This window comes from Pelodiscus sinensis, chromosome 4 (genome assembly GCF_052426305.1).
Source record: "Pelodiscus sinensis isolate ZL-2025 chromosome 4, ASM5242630v1, whole genome shotgun sequence".
Taxonomy (NCBI): domain Eukaryota; kingdom Metazoa; phylum Chordata; order Testudines; family Trionychidae; genus Pelodiscus; species Pelodiscus sinensis.
The window spans coordinates 78,213,252-78,227,507 of record NC_143055.1 but is presented as its reverse complement, the minus strand read 5'-3'; the positions used below and the strand labels follow the sequence as shown (position 1 = coordinate 78,227,507).

General features: G+C 37.9%; 1 long non-coding RNA gene across 1 annotated transcript in view; it reads left to right on the top strand.

Moving 5' to 3' along the window:
• Nucleotides 1-13,626, top strand: part of LOC112545578 (uncharacterized) — a 178,301-nt gene extending 164,675 nt beyond the window's left edge. Inside the window, exon 4 of the long non-coding RNA XR_016349447.1 lies at nt 10,840-13,626. This is a non-coding gene — a long non-coding RNA (uncharacterized LOC112545578). The remainder of the gene's footprint in view (nt 1-10,839) is intronic.
• Nucleotides 13,627-14,256: the final 630 nt, after the last annotated feature.

Here is a 14,256-nt window from a genome sequence, read left to right as displayed (position 1 = left end):
TGTATAAAACTATGGTACGCCCACAGCTTGAATACTGTGTACAGATGTGGTCTCCTCACCTCAAAAAAGATATTTTGGCCTTGGAAAGGGTTCAGAAAAGGGCAACTAAAATGATTAGGGGTTTGGAACGGGTCCCATATGAGGAGAGGTTAAAGCGGCTGGGACTTTTCAGTTTAGAAAAGAGGAGACTGAGGGGGGATATGATAGAGGTCTATAAAATCATGAGTGGTGTGGAGAGGGCCGATAAAGAAAAGTTATTTCTTAGTTCCCTAAATAGAAGAACTAGAGGACACCAAATGAAATTAATGGGTAGCAGGTTTAAAACTAATAAAAGAAAGTTCTTCTTCACACAGTGTGTAGTCAACCTGTGGAACGCCTTGCCAGAGGAGGCTGTGAAGGCTAGGACTATAATAGAGTTTAAAGAGAAGCTAGATAATTTCATGGAGGTTAGGACCATAAAAGGCTATTAGCCAGGGGATAAAATGGTGTCCTTGGCCTCTGTTTGTCAGAGGCTGGAGAGGGATGGCAGGAGACAAATGCTTGATCATTGTCTTCGGTCCACCCTGTCTGGGGTAACTGGTGCTGGCCACTGTCGGTAGACAGGATACTGGGCTAGATGGACCTTTGGTCTGACCCAGTACGGCCATTCTTATGTTCTTATGACAACATTGGTATTAAGCTTAAATAATTCCTCTCCCTCCCTGGTATTTATCCCTCTAATATATTTAAAGAGTGCAATCATGTCCCCCTCAGCCTTCTTTTGGTTAAGGTAAACAAGCCAAGCTCCTTAAGTCTCCTTTCATAAGACAGGTTTTCCATTCCTCGGATCATCCTAGTGGCCCTTCTTTGTACCTGTTCCAGTTTGAATTCATCCTTCTTAAACATGGGAGACCAGAACTGCACACAGTACTCCAAATGGGGTCTCACCAATGCCTTGTATAATGGCACTAACACCTCCTTATCTCTATTGGAAATACCTCGCCTAATACATCCCAAGACCGTATTAGCCTTTTTCACGGCCATGTCATAATGGCGGCTCATAGTCATCCTATAATCAACCAGGACTCCAAGGTCCTTCTCCTCCTCTGTTACTTCTAACTGATGTGTCCCCAGCGTATAACTAAAATTCTTGTTATTAATCCCTAAATGCATAACCTTACACTTCTCACTATTAAATTTCATCCTATTGCTATCACTCCAATTTACAAGATCATCCAGATCTTCCTGTATGATATCCCGATCCTTTTCTGAATCAGCAATACCTCCCAACTTTGTGTCATCCGCAAATTTTATCAGGACACTTCCACTTTTGGTGCCAAGGTCAGCAATAAAAAGATTAAATAAAATTGGCCCCAAAACTGATCCCTGAGGAACTCCGCTAATAACCTTCCTCCAACCCGACAGTTCATGTTTCATCTATTTGTAGCTTAATCCATCCATCTATTGTAGGGATTTCTACTGCTGCCTATCATTGTGATATCTGAACACCTTTCATGTAAAATCACCAGCAATAAGGAAAACCTTTGTGGTCTTCATGGAGTCTCTGGCACTTTCCTCTTTTCAGATTCAAAACTGCTTGGAGTATATTTTTTGTTTCTCATTTTTTATATTGGTGAGGACTTATGGGGCACTAGATGCTGTCAATATTAGTTTCGGATTCCCTTCTATATAAAAGAGTAAATATTACTGGAGGGGAGGGCTATGAACTTAAGCACATGATTAGGTTAGTGGGTTCCCATGTATAGGGAAGGGGAACTTTTGATACCTTGCTATAGACCCCCTTTTCATATCTTTTGGGGTTTTCAATATATAGGTGCAAATGTGGAAAAGATGGGGGGAATGTGTGTGAGAACATGTGGAATCTACAGTTGCATGTGTGATATTATCCATAGATGGAGAAACACACCCTGCTTTCAGCAATGATGGCATAGCTGTTTTGCTAACCTATATTGCAAGGTACAATCTAGGGTGCAATTTTACATGAGCCAGCAAGAGTTCCTTTTGGGATTCTGGCTGCAGCATGGCTTGTCCACATCTCATCCAGTGTGCCTGACAATGCCAAAGGCATAATTGCCTAGAGCTGGCAGGCATTTAATTGCATACAGTAATGAATTTTTTATGAGTATAGTTTCATCAGTAACACATATATAGATGTCAAAATCACATTGTCACCAGTGCTGCTTTTTTTTTAAAGATACTGAGGTAGCTTAGTTATGAATTATCAGTTTATGGGGTGATATTCTTTGTGTTTTCTCAAGCTTTTGTTGTAATTCTTCTCTAAGTAGGTCAAACAGTTTGCAGTGTGAATTAAAAGCTGTAAGATGTAGCTGTCAAATGATGGCACTCTTCCCTTATCATTCTCAGGTGCATTAGCTATTCTGAGAATTAAACAGGCCTTGGCAGATCAAAAAAGCTGCTACATGCATCTTAATTTAAGATAGTCTGAAAAAAACTCAGTGGATAGAAAAGAACAGACTTCTGAGTCTGAAGGCATATTTCCTTAATCAGAATGAGGATTTATTTGTGATGTTTAATTATGCAAGATATAAGAGCTGTAATCCTTAGCAGATCATTTGGTCATAATGGTATGTCTGTGCTACAGATCTTCACTGCATATGGGTTACTTACATGTAAATTAATTCCTCTTTCATTGTTCTAATATATGATCATTCAGAGGGATATGAAGAGACATAGTGGAAACCTTCACTTTTGCCAGCTAAATAACGCAGTTTGTCTGGCATCCATCTGTAGGTTGTGGTACAATCATTACAAAGTACAAATACAAATGATATTCAAAGCTCAAACGATGTCCTAGCCAAGCTCATTCAGATTGAACTATTGCTCTTGCAGCCTAATATCTAATTCTGGGCATCTGTTTCTTGTCATTCCAATATAAATGGTATTGGGTTACATCAGGTAGGTTTGTCAGGAGACTGCAGAATAAGTAATGTTACGCTCTCGCATCAAAACACTGGTTCAAGATTATTCCCTTCCATGTGAAAACTCACAGGAGGGCCCCTTTAAGGTTTGCCTTGTGGAATGCGTCCATTATGCTTCCCTGGGTTTGTGAGAGGTATTTGTAAGTGGCTTCAGTCCCCAGAACTACTGGTAATTTTTTTCTGGATTCTCACCTAGACTGAGCTGGGTAGGAGGAGCTGAAAGGGCTGGGGGAGAACACTGATGACATATCTCTGCAGTAAAAACAATTAATAGTCCTGTGGCTTATCTCTAAGGTGCACACAGGACTACTCATTGTTTTTAAAGTTACAGACTAGCATGGCTACCCCTCTAATATCTCTACAGTGGCACGGATCCATGCATGGAGGATGCTTGCTGCAGGCAGATGAACAAGTTATGATCCAGCCTTTGATTTTTAAAACATGCTTAAAACATTTGTGATTAATGGGCTGGTGGACAGACAAAGGCCTGCTACATTCCAAAAGAATGATCATAAGAAGCATTCTGGCTTATGCCAGGCAAATGCCAGAAGCGTGCAATCTGATTTTTTGGACTGCGTTGTAATTCTGCTGCAATTCCATTATTTTATATATACGTCAGATGGGAAGAGTGCTCTTATGCTGAGGAAAAAATGTGTAAATGAGAGAGAGGGGAAGGCTATTAAATTGATTAATCAGAGATGAAAAGTGTGAACTCTGACACGAGAGAAATACCTAAACTTCACCACAAGCTGTTCTGTTTACACCATGGGATGTGTTAAAACCTTCCACTTATTATATGAATTTTTAATGAGCATCTTCCCTACTTTCACAGGAATTTTCTGAGAATGAATTAGCTAATATTTGTAAAGTGCTTTAAAAATTAAAAGAAATTAAAATTGCTAGCTGAGAACTAAGCATTCTCATTATTTCACCTATTATACCTGTCTACTAAGTGTTCATTAACTCTCATAGTTTGCAACCTCTATTTAAATTAGTTGTGCATGGCCAGTCGTATATAAATAACAAACCATAATGTTGCATTATCAATTTGCAGTACACAGTAATAGCTACATTATGACATCATGAAAATACCAGCAGCCTAATGACTATAGATATCTAAGATTCATGCCTTTCTGAAATAGTGTATGCCACCAGATTATACCAAAATTTCCCCCAGAAGGTAATATTTCCAAAAATAAATATTGTAGTATTATACCATCACATCAGCAAACTGCTTCCAAAACTGGCCAAAAAAACCCCACCCCCAAACAAATGAAACATCTTGGATTTACCCACGGGTGCCTATCTTTTCTAAAATTAGATAATATCTACTATAATAACTAATGTATCCATTTAGCAAAATGTTTAACCCTATATCTGATTTTAGGCATATTAGTAAAGATAAGCATGTACTTAAATATCCTGCTGGATTTGGGTTTAAATTAAAAATTATGAATGATTTCAGAAATAAATTTCAAATAAATGTCCTACTGGGTGAGATAAAGAATGTTGCATTGTTCAGTGCTGGCAGTTGGTTGAAGAAAGACATCTGGTGAATTGCTAATCATCAACTGTAGTTGAAAGGTGTTAGCACCAGGGAAGGAAATTTGATCTAAGGGAATATAAAATGAGGAATGAGTTGAAAGTAAGACTAAATATAAGTAAAATGTTTCTGACAGTAATTTCAGAGGTCTAGAGAAGAAAGCACATTGCTTCAGTGAATTACTATTGGAACCATTTATTCAAGACCCTCTCCCTCTCAAAAAAGTAAATAAGCATGGAGGGTTGAATAAAAGGAGACCTGACTTCACCCCAATTTGATTTCTAAATTAAAATATTGGAAGTTGCTAGTATGGAGCAATCCTGTAATGACCCAATAATTGCATTTCTTCTCACTTCTCCGATATATGATCATTGTAGTACAGAAGCTGGTTAGTTGGGGAGAGAAGGGTTATTATTCTTTGTTTTCTTTGCCATTTACTGTCATTTATGGATGTAATTTTCCAGTGTTGTTGTTTCTTGGGGATTTGTCTGTGTGTATATTGTTAAATCTCTTTTTCGATGTTTGATTTTTCTGAGTTAATTATAGCTAGGACTCCAGATTTGTCACCACATTTTTTAATAAGAAATGATGGAGCAGTCACCGTAAATTTAATAAAAGTTACATTTTCCATGATTTTTAATCAATGTTGTGACAAAGAAGGATCAGGGGGCGGAGTAGTGGGGTCCTAGCCTGACCCATACTCACCCTGTGCCTACTCACAAGGCTGGGCCCAGCTCCCCACTCTGGGCATTGTGATCTGCCACAAAAGGTTGCAGCATTTTTCAGGTTTGGCCTGGCTGCACCCCTTATCATGATGATAGGCCAGACCCGATCAGCATTGCAACCCTATGCATTGGGTTGCCCAGCCATTCGCTCATTCCATCTACCCCTAGCTCCTTATTGTGATGAAAGGGCAGCTGGGCCAAAACTATGCGGTGTTCATGCACTAGGGCACTATGCCTGATGTGGGGAGCTGGGCCCTGCCTTGTGGGACAGAAACCATGGACACAAAGACAAATCACAGAGAACTGGGAAAACCACAGTATTCATGACGTTTTTCCTACGGTGACAAACCAGCAGCTCTAATTATAGCACAGTCATTGGAGAGGTCCAGGGGAAAACTGGAAAACTCTACAAAAGAGAGGTGGAGAAGATTCTCCAGGAAGTTGCATCCAATCTTGTTTAAGAGCAGAAGGAACATTTAGTAAATTTACTTCCGCTTCTAAAAGTATTTTGGGGAATCTAGTAAGTGATTGTGATACAACTGCCAAATAGACACCAGACCTAAGCTGCACAGCCTCACTCAGAACTTGACAGCATTTCTTTAGTGACTTTGCCACTGCACGCCATAACAACATCTTATTTTTATCAAGCCCTGAACCAACATGTATTTTTACTATATCCCTTTCCTGTTTTTGTTTCCACCTGTCCTTATGAGTCTAATTCAAAGTCTGCTTAAGTAAAAGTAGTGATTCCTATTTATTTCTGTGTTAATATGGAAGTGGTAGCAGAGAAGTAATCTTCAAATATTGATGACTATATTTATTTTTTGTTCAAGATACCATTTTCAAATATGAATATCTTATATGTCTCCTCTGTCATGAAAGCTTCATTATGGATGAAATAATTCCACACTTGCATTTATTTTGAGTGGTTGTATCCTCCTGCAGTTTTCTGATCTATTCATTTTAAAATCTAGATGCCTTTGAGGGTTAAATGTACCCATTCTATGGCAAAATCCTTAGCTTTCCCTGTGATACATAATATATTTATAAACACAAACATGCACAGGCCCAGATAGTCACATTGCCCACTTTAATTTAGCACTTCTCATTCACCTTCTCTGCCACAAAACAGTAATGCCACCACATGTTCGGGGGAGGACCATTGGTAATAGGATGATAATTTCTGAATGGATGAAAAGGAACTGAAACTTGAGTAAAGCTTGTCTGTTTCAAACAGTAATGTGGTATACTCCCTGAATGAGCTGTGCAAGAGCTAAATTGGGTCAAGTGAGACCAATCAGCCAGTGAGGCTTCAGTCTGGAAGAATTAAACCTTGGGGGGAAACCCTAATTAAGGGAAGCTCACCTGTGTGGAAAAAGGCAGTGCTGCTATGAAGACAGAAATTCAGAAACAAAGGAGACAGCATTAAGGTGATCTGCAGTGACTCCCTGGGAACAGGGAAATTTGTTTTGGAATAATAGAGTCAAGTAGCCCATGGAGCCTATTCCCTGGGAGGAGGGAACTGAGACACTGGAAAACCCAGAGGAATGGGGAGGACCAGGAGGTAAGGAAGAGGCTGAGGAAAAGCAGCAAGGAGCAGGAGGGAACCATAGCTGGGCTGTTGTTTAAATAGTACCTGGCTGGAACATGTCCATGTGTAGAAGATAGGTCTGGGTTCCCCTACTAGCTACTGAGAGAGTGGACCCTAGGACCATGAATGGGAGAACTGCCCGAGACTGCTGGTGAGCTGTGACCATGATATATATTCCTCCCTCTTCTCTTTCTTACCCCCGTAAGAGGACCTGGCTGGAGGGCCAAGTCAAAGATGATTTGGAGGTTCATGGATGGAGAGAGGGACTGCAGCTGCGTGAGAGGTGGAGTGCAGGCACGATAAGCGGCATTGGCCTGGCAGTGCTGATACCCAGAATGGCTTGGAGGATGTGCATCGTGTGACAGGGAGACAGAACTTTCTTCAGTGGCTGATTCCAGACTGTGGGCATGAGGTCCCCCAGAAACTAAGCATTTTCACCACTTTCCATTCCAACTGCCAGGCTCATTTCTTTGCCTTTGCCTTCTCAGATAAAAACACATGACAAAGGATGCTCTAATTTAAAACAAGAACACATTCCATTGCATATGCTCCTTTCTCTGGGGAAAGGATATGAGAACAAACATGACAAATGTATTCACATTGCCTAATACAGTACTACTGAAAAGGGCTCAGATACTACTGTGATGAACATAGTATAAAAACCTATAAGGAATGGAATTAGTTTTGAGATTATTTGAGGCAGATGGTTTTGAAGCTTTTTAGGTGGAGGATCTAAGATTTGGCTAAGAATTTTGTATTAATCTGAATACTAAAAATATATAAAATATGTATAAAGCATATGTTTTATATAGATGACTTAATGTATTAGAGCATATATTATTGATACTTGAAAGCAGCCACTTTCATATATTACAATTCTTGCATGTAATATACTCTATATTTTTAAAACATGTTATGGGCTATAACCTGAGCTGCAATGAATCAGCATTGTCCACTGAATTCAGTGAAGCTACATTGCTTTACCCCAATTAAAGATCTGACACACACATTCTATGTACATAATAAAAGTATGTTTTGCACTGCAAGATTTCATATGTGGACATGGTGTTAGTGAAGAACAAGATTCTAAGCTGGTTCAAATAGATGTTTCCTCACTCTCAGTTGTTAGTTTGGAGTAATCTCTTCTATAGAAATAATGAGAAATCATTTACATTTAGTAGTGCTGAATATTTAGGATGCTCCTCATCTACAGATCAGAAAATTGTAAAAATGAAAACTTGGTAACCCTCTTTTCCCTTTTATGGCCTCAATTCAGCAAAGCACTTAAACATATTATTAGAGTCCAGTACATAGTTAAGGGTGCTGTTGATTCGGAGTCTTATTTGGAATAGGATTATTAAAATTAAGCATGTGCTTAAGTACTTTGAGGTCTGTGAACTCTGGTAAAAGTCTGTTTCTAGGCATTGTAAAAATATGCAAAGCCTCTTTTACATTCCTGATAGGAACTTTTTTTTAGTGGCCAAGTAATAAAATGTAGAAGCCTACAAAATACATATGGTTAGGCAGACAATTTAGCAAACAGAGGTACATTTAAATACTGAACTAGTGATTCAATATTGGATGACATGGTTACTAATGACTATTGACTTCCCTATTCTTCATCCACTCAAGTACTCCAAGGATAACACAAAATATCATTGCTTTGTCTGAAGGTAATTGAAAATCTAATTTTTGTATGATCTTTCAGAGATGCTAAGATAATTAAGTAGAGTATATTTCTTTACATGGACTCCAGCAAGTTGCTTGGTGACTCACAATGGTGTTAACTTTTTTAACTGATCAGTGCAAACAGAATAGGATAAAAGCTGTAAAAAGTAACTTTCATTAAAACAATCCAAATGATGCTTGTAATTATAACCACATCTGTATTGTATAGATTTGCAAGAGACTGATAATGCTTCGTTTTAAAAGTTGTCAAAAGAATACAAAGAAAAAAATGCTATATTGGAAGAAAAATACTCATTGGATATGTATTGATTTGCCTTGATGCACATACATGGACCTCCAAGTCAGAACAGTAAATAAAATAACGTACATGTATGTAATCAAGCTGGAAAGATATATCAAATTGGATCCTAAAGGGATCAGTTCTGGGTCCCTTTCTGTGCAATATCTTTATCACTGATTTATATAATTACATAGTTTGCAATTAAAATTTGAGGATACCACCAAGGAAGGAGCAGTTGCAAGTGCTTTGAAGGATAGTATTAAAATTCAACATGATCTGGACGAACTGGTCTGAAGTAAAAAGAATCAAATTCAATAAGGTAAAATGAAAAGTACTCCACTGTGTAATGATCTGTCTGTCCTTCTGGAAGAATCAGTTGCATACATACAAAATAGGAAATGACTACCCGAGAAAAATACTGCAGAAAGGGATTTGAGAAAGGGGGTGTCATAGTGGACCACAAGCTACATATAAATCAACAGTGCTGCGAGAAGGTAAGCATTGTAAGGGATGTATTAGCAAGAGTTTTGTACACAAGACATGAGAAGGATTTCTTCCAGTCTACTCTGTGCTGATTAGTCCTCGACCAGAGTATTGTATTAAATTCTGGGCGACATATTTCAAGAAAGATGTTGACAAATTGGAAAACATCCACAGAAGAGCAACAAAAGATGAAAAGATCTAGGAAACATGACCTACGAGGGAAGATTTGAAAAAAAAATGGGTTTGTTTAATCTGGAAGAGAGGAGATTTAATATCAGTTTTTAAGTCCATAAAAACTTGTTACACAAAGAACGGAATAACATTTGTCTCCTCTGCTTCTTGCCCTATCCTCAGAAGTTATAAGCTTATTTTGTAGCAAGGGTGGTTGAGTTTGGACATTAGGAAAAATTTTGGAACTGTCCAATAGTTAAGTACTGCAATAAACTTCCAAAGAAGTTGTGGAATCTTTATCATTGGAGATTTTAAAAAGAAGGCTAGTCACATACATCTGTCAGGGATCTTCCTGATAATAGCCTGCCATGAATTCAGGGGACTGGACTAAATGACCTCTTGAAGATCCTTACAGTCCTATTATTATTATTATTTTCTGAAGGATTCCAAAAGATTTTTCCATGTTATACATTAAATTTTCATAGACTTTGAATGACAGCCACTTCTGGGGTGGGATTTTTCAACAACAATGCACATTCAATTCACAACTTCCTTTATTTAAAAACACAACTTTTAATTTTGAAATTACATCATCTTGGTTTTATGTCTGTAAACATGACATAGTTAACAAATCATATGTGTTCATACTACATGTAAATAATGCATTGTTTTCTTTTGTCACAAATGTGATGTTTCTCTAAACTTTTCTTGATCCTTTGTGCTTTTGTCAGAAAAGACAATAGTATGTAGAGTACATACACATTTCAGAATATATATATATATATATATATTCCCTTTGTGCAGTGGGTGGAAACATTATTTAACTTTTAAAAAGATGGCATTTTCAAAACTACCAGCCAATGGAGGGCCAGATTGTGACTCTCTTACTCATGCTGCTTGAACAAGTAACCCTTCACCAGCATAAGGCATTCATAGTGTGGTCTAAATGATTACAATGTATCTACTCTTCCTTCATTGGGATTTGTAGGATTTGGTTCCAGTCTGTGGTCTCCACAGGGTCAAATATTCCATGTGTTTTAGGGTGGGGCACATTTAAAGTGTGGCACAAAATAGTCTAAATGGGACTTTTGCATTCAACAAACTAATTTGTAACTTTTGAGTGCATGTCTACTCTTTCTTAAATAACAGATTAATGACTTTCCTTTCCAGTTGGATATCTCCTATACTTAGAGCTTGCAAAAATGTCTGCTGATTTCCCCACCCCCCATCTATATATTGCTTTTTTAATCATGCTTGTAGTGTACTCTATACAATCTGCATGGATGTTTCAAGCATTTTAAAATATGTTAATAAGTTAGTACCTAATTAAGGTATGTTTTAAATGGCTTTTAAATCCTTATCATGGATACCTGCTAATATTGTGTTTAATGTTCAGTACCTGTATGTTTCTTTATTAGGAATGCCACAAGAAAAGATCATCATTATGGACCCAGTTCTTTCTACCTAGTGCTGCCTTGGTGCTGAGTACCCACCTGAGAGTTTGGAAGATTAGGGTGCTGAGCATGTTATGGAAGGTGCCCGGTACCTGGTAGAATCTTATACTCTCTGAACTTCATGACCATTTTGTCTAAAATAAAGTGGTGAAACTTCCTTTAAAAATTGTCCACATAATTTATGCTAGGGATGTATAAACTGGTTTGGATACAATATAAATAATTTTACCGCAACCTTAGTAACTTTGTTCAAAATGCAAGTACATCCTGTTGAAGAAAAATATTTGTCCATACATAAAAGCTATGTAGTTTTGTTAGTCTAAATTAATATTTGTTTTAGCAATAGGTGTAGAAGTTTGAGAAAGCTGCTGGAATCGATTGTGGAATGCAGAGAACTTTAAAATTATCCTCAGAATTAACATTATATTCCAAAAATCAGAGACAAATTCCAGAAAATAAATGAGTCATTTATTCAGCTCTTGGCAGGCAATACAGTGAATATGGAGGACAAGTAAAGGCAAATAGTGATAAAAGGATTCTAATATAACAAGAAAAACCCTGTAAATCTTTATGTGATGGAGGACTTGCACTTGTCTTTTTTTCCTCTGGGTTTTGTCTTGTCATATTTAGACTTCTGCAATTTCTGAGTGCTTTGACCTGTTTTAGGATTTTAACTTTTCCATAATGGTGAATGAAGAAAGACTCTGTCCTTGAATATCTCTTTGCTTTCAAGCCCCAACATATAGAATGTGCAGATGCTATAAATGCCACATATAGCTTAGATTTTCTATTCCCTTCTCTGCTCCATTGAGAATAATTTGTTATAACTGCTGAAGAAGCCAGATTATTTGTATTTTTTCATGATGACAAGTGCTCACCCTTATTATTCTTGACTACAAATTCATGAAGGGCCCAGCACTAATAACCAAAATGAATATCATAGATATTTATGAAAACACAACCAGTAGGGTCACCATTTCAAGAGGAATCTTGCAGTGATATTTTTTAACCTTATATGCCAAAACCAAATGACAAACTGTCAGTATTTAACCTCCAGCCATTACACACAACAAAGAAAGAGAGAACTGTAACAGGGCTACCATAGAATATATGACGTACTCACTCAAAATAATATCTTTGAAACTTATAAGAAGTTTAGGAAGGAACAAAATGTTGAATACGTTTTTAGTTGCATCAAAACACAAAGACTGTATTTAGACTTGAAGACAGTTACAATGCTTTGCCAATTACTGAGCTGCCCAATTCTCATTTGACTCCAGTTGTAGGTCAGTTAACTCCAAAGATATTAATGAACTGTTGCTGATTGTAACAAGCTAAAACTCTAAGACTCATCAGAGGAACTCTCCTGGGCCAGTATTCCTTGTTCCAGGTTTGCCTACAAGTGTCCCTGTGGTGCATGGAACAAGGTCACTGCAGACAGAGTGATCTCAGATAGAACATAACATAAGAACATAAGAACGGCCGTATTGGGTCAGACCAAAGGTCCATCTAGGACAGTATCCTGTCTACCGACAGTGGCCAGCACCAGGTGCCCCAGAAAGGATGGACCGAAGACAATGATCAAGCGATTTGTCTCCTGCCATCCCTCTCCAGCCTCTGAGAGACAGAAGCCGAGGACACCATTTTATCCCCTGGCTAATAGCCTTTTATGGACCTAACCTCCATGAAATTATCTAGCTTCTCTTTAAACTCTATTATAGTCCTAGCCTTCACAGCCTCCTCTGGCAAGATAAAATTAGGATTTACAAAGAAGCCCATTCAGCAGACAGTGGTCTTAGGGTGAAATGTTTCAGCCAAAATCCAATATATTTTGGCTGAAAACCAAAATATTTGTATTGTCAAATGCTGCCACAGTGCCTCATTGGAGAGGTAGTTTGGTTATATTGTATATTCTCTTTGTAGGCTATGCTCCCTGGTTGGGCATGGTGTACCACAATCTTATTTATTTTTATTTATTTATTTAAATATTTTTATCCTGCCTTTCTATTTAAAATATTCAAGGCGGATTACAAAAAAACCCACAATACAAATATATATAAAAATTTAAAATATGAGACCCCAGAGGGACATAACCAGGTAAAAACATATAGAAAGGAGGAACACACACATACAAATTCAAATATTAATAAAAGCATGAATAAAAAGGGTAGCTTTAGACTGATGCCGAAACAACGCTAGTGTTGGCGCCATGCGAGTATCCCGAGGAAAAGAATTCCACATCCTGGGAGCATCTAGAACAGGTGCCATGCCACATTCCTGAAGAGATGGCCTCCTGATCCACAGGACCTCAGTCTTATCTGGGTTCAACTTCAGCTTATTTGACTTCATCCAAACCATCACTACCTCCAAACACCGATTTAGATCAGTCACCGCCACACCTGCTTCTAATGTCACAGGGAAATAGAGTTGGGTGTCATCTGCATATTGATGGCACTAATCATCAATTTCCAAGATCAATCTGAAGAAGCAGAAAGGTTCTATGGAAAAAAACCCATTGTTGGCTGAAGACCCACAGAACCCTTTAAAAAATAAAACTATATCCTCCCCCAAGAAAAAAAGTCCACACACATATATGATATGTTACCAGTCATCACCCTCCTCATATGTTGCGTTCCCGTTGTCTAGATTGTCTTTGTTGTCTATTTAGGATTTGTCTACATTGCGAGTTTTTGTGACAGAAAATATGCTAATGAGAGACTCATTAGCATAAGTCACAATATCATTAGCATATTTTCTTCTGTTTCTTTTTGCGCAAGGGGTGTTTGCGCAAAAAGAAGCCATGTAGCTGCTTTCGTTTTGGGCAAAAAACCCATTTTGCGCAAGATCCATATGCCTGTCCCAGAGAGGACAGGCATACGGATCTTGCGCAAAATGGGTTTTTTGCCCAAAACGAAAGCGGCTACATGGCTTCTTTTTGCGCAAACACCCCTTGCGCAAAAAGAAACAGAAGAAAATATGCTAATTATATCACAACTTATGCTAATGAACCCCTCATTAGCATGTTTTCTGCCACAAAAACTCGCAGTGTAGACAAAGCCTTAGTGTATAAACTATTATTGTGGGTTTGTTAGTGCACCGAGGACAGAGAATCTTGATTGTAATTGGGTCCTCTATATATTACTGGAATATAAATAAATAGTAAGTACTCACAATACATTACCTGCTCATGGTGTTGGCTGAATAACAGAGTAGATATGTGGCTTTTAATTGTGTTCTTCCTGCAGAAGTAAATAGGACCAAAATATTTTTCCCTGACATTTTACAGTATGCTGTTGTTCATTCTTTCTCTCTCTGTCTCTCTCTCCTGAAGATCTGTATTGAAGGATTATCCAATTTCAGGCTGCTGTAGGTTTCAAGTTT